The sequence below is a fragment of the Pyrus communis genome, chromosome 8 (genome assembly GCF_041283825.1).
Source record: "Pyrus communis isolate YQ-2024b chromosome 8, ASM4128382v1, whole genome shotgun sequence".
Lineage (NCBI taxonomy): Eukaryota > Viridiplantae > Streptophyta > Magnoliopsida > Rosales > Rosaceae > Pyrus > Pyrus communis.
The window spans coordinates 18909613-18912912 of record NC_142572.1 but is presented as its reverse complement, the minus strand read 5'-3'; the positions used below and the strand labels follow the sequence as shown (position 1 = coordinate 18912912).

Genomic DNA, 3300 nt, shown 5'->3' with positions numbered 1-3300 from the left:
CAGTAAACTCAAAATGGGATGGGACAACAAGAGTCTAGTCATAGCAACATAAGCTTCATTGACTTTCGTGGAAAATGAGGGTAGGAGAGCATCGTCAAGGCACCGGCCTTTCCGAAAGCAAAGCTTTTGCTTACCCCACTGGGATTGTCTTTCAGTTTGTGATATATACTGCTTTCTATTTGTGTGGGACTAATTAAGTTTTGGAGTTAGAGCATCTATCATTCGGCTCCAGATTACCAAAAATATTATTTTGCCGGCAAATTCTAAGCCGAGAAAGAAAAATTTTATCGGTACAAAAGCCCTCTTCCGATGAATGTTTTAATTTATCGGCTGAATATTCATGCTATAACCAATTTATAGTGTCAATCTTAGCCGATGAAAATTCAGACCTTACCTGATAAAATAAGGGAATTGTTATTGACATTTTAAAAATCTCATTCTACACTCAAAACTTACTATATTTGGAAAGAAAAATACACTTGTGAGGAGTGTAGAATGAGATTCCAAATCGATTCAATTTCTGTTCTCTAGTTACTTGCTCTTCAGTCGCTCGCACTACGATTAGTGTGCCTTTTGTTTCTCTCTCTGAGCTACGACCACCTCTTTCTCTTTCTAAGCTCTGACTGCTAACAAGGACCCTCATGCCAGATTTTCTTTCGCACAATACCTCTATTGGATTTTGGGTTTGGGTTTCTTTTCAATCTCTTTCAACGGACTCTTAAATTTTGTGTTGGTGTTAGGTTTTGTTATATTGAGTTTCTGGTGAAGCAATTTTCAGGTATGTTATTTTTCTCGAGAATTAGTGTTGGATGAGTCGAATTGGGTGATGCTTGGTTAACAAAAAAGAAGAGACAGTGGCTTGCACTTGTTAGTTGAATGTTGGATATGGCCTATTTAACCCAATATTAATTGACATTTGGAACTAATTGAACATATTTGTGGAGTTTGTCATTTGGATCCATCTTACTGCGGTACTCTGGCTTTAAATGAGATCATGTTCATTTGAATCTAATCAGTTTTTACAAGCAATAATGTAAAATTTACAGGCCTTTCTAGTTCATGATCTTCATTTAACACTCAACATCCTAAGTAGTTTAACAATTTTACGGCTTCATTTGATCAGCAGCGGAAGTATGTTTATTTTACTTAAACTGATTCTGATTAACAATCCATGCTTACAGATTGAGAACTTGGAATGTGATATCCATGAAAAGAGAAGGAAAATGCGGGTTTCCGAACAGCGGATTAAAGAAAGTGGTGAGGCTTCAATTACTAATGCATCTATATATGGTTGAGATGCAGCAGGTAGTTTTGCGTTCTCATCATCTTAATTATTCTGGTTCATAAGTAGTAGTACAATTTTGTTTCACCATTTGCAACACGTAGCTGAAACTTTGTTTTAATTACTTATAATTTCTGCAAAAGACTATTAAGTCTGATGACCTAGTGCAATGAGAAGCGATTTGAGTTGGAAGTGAGTGCATTCTTTATATATCAGTTTTTTGAGTGAGTGTATGCTTTATATATCAGTTTTTTTATCGACACAAAATGGGCAATGTTTCATTCCTAAACTTCTCCTATCACTTTAGCTGTCATCTGTGTTTGGGGCTATAACATTTGCTCAATACATCCCAATTGTCGTGGAACTCATCCTTTAGCTATACCTTTCATGTAGATAAAATCAGCAGATAATCGTATTCTCCAAGAGCAATTGCAAACTAGGGTTAGAATGCCTTCCTTAATTCCTTTCGAGCATTATAAATTTTTTTTCCGTTCAACTGATTCATTTTAAGCTCTGTCTTGTGTCAGTGCAGGCTTTCATCCTTTAGTATATTGCTCAGCTTTCTGTGTATTTGCAGGTGCAGATGTGGTGTGATGCTACATGGCAATCAATTTTGAGGAATGACAGTCAATTTAGAGAAATGACGGATAATTTTATTGTGTGACAGTTGCTTTTGTATAAGCACTCTAGATGTACATTTGAAATTTATCAATCAATAAAATACTATTTCTCACAATTTTGTGTATTGTATTTTGATATTTATATGTAGTTCTGAGTATTTGTTTGGGCCCAAAATATTATTTTGGGCCAAGCTTAGGTTCGGTCTAAAACTTTTCCAAATATATTATGGGTTGCCTGGTGGCCTCGGGCTGGTCAGTAAAGGTGGTCGAGTCCTATTGCAAGAAGGAGTAGTTCAGATGAGCGAATGGGTCGAAGAAGTCCCAATACCATAAGGAAGCCTAGTGCAATACGGATTCTCGACCGGCAATGAATACGGCCTTAAAAGGAGGGTGAGTTCAAAGTCCTAATAGGAATATGATTAGTCGAGATAAAGTTGGAACAAGAAGTCCTAGTCCGAATATGGTTTCAACTTGATCTTAAGGAGGTTTTGTTGCTATAAATAAAGAGCAGAGTGCATCATTGAAGCCCCTCCAATTCAACACACAACTACCCTGCGCAAACTTCTCAAACATCTTGAGTTTGGATAAACAGCACTGTGAAGACAATCGGCGAACATCTTTAGTTTGGATAAACAACAATGTTGTTGTAGAATCAGCCGACCGAGGAGCACCTTCAGTTTGGATAAACAGCACTGCGTCGAGGCCGACTGGTTATCTATCTAAGTCTTGGTCGAGAAGGGTCTCCGAATCCTTATTGGCAGAGATCATCTTATTAGCCCTTCCGACGAAGTAAGGTGTTACAAGTTACGACATTCGGCACATTTAACACCGAGTGATTTTATGATTGGATACTCATAAGTGAGTTTTAGAGTTCAGCATTCTGACGGCCGAACCACATTTACCATCAAGACATACATCTAATTTGAATACTTATGTCTATATAGTATGGTGTCGATTCGACGTGCTTATACTCTCACGAATATAATCACTGTGACCGAATCCGGCACCGACGATTCGTGAACTTCATAGAACTAGCAACCTTGTCTTTAGGCTCGAGAATCAAAATGCCGAGATTTGTTCCTTCCTCGACCGCAGTTGCAAGATCAAGAAGTCAGCAATGCGCTCAACGCAACATCAACAAATTGTACTCCTCGGCCAAGCTCGGCCGACGAGTTGGCACGCATCGTATCAACTGAAGGACGTAGTTAGCTCATTAGTTACTCGGCTTGCGCGCCACGTAGGTTTTGTAATTTTTAGGGTCAACAGTATTATAGCATTTTTTTTATAAATTAAATTTTTCCCGACAAAGCCAATTTTGTTAAGAGAGAAGACTATGCTGAGGAAATATCCATGGTGACGAACACATTTAGTTGGCGGAAAAGTTTTATTTGTCGGCTT

General features: G+C 38.0%; 1 long non-coding RNA gene across 1 annotated transcript; it reads left to right on the top strand.

Annotated features, from left to right (window-relative positions):
* The first annotated feature begins 314 nt into the window (after window positions 1-314).
* LOC148695264 (uncharacterized) lies at window positions 315-2052 on the top strand. Its single transcript, XR_015965776.1, has 4 exons — window positions 315-778; window positions 1182-1257; window positions 1676-1723; window positions 1860-2052. It is a non-coding gene; the product is annotated as an uncharacterized LOC148695264 (long non-coding RNA).
* The last annotated feature ends 1248 nt before the right edge of the window (window positions 2053-3300 follow it).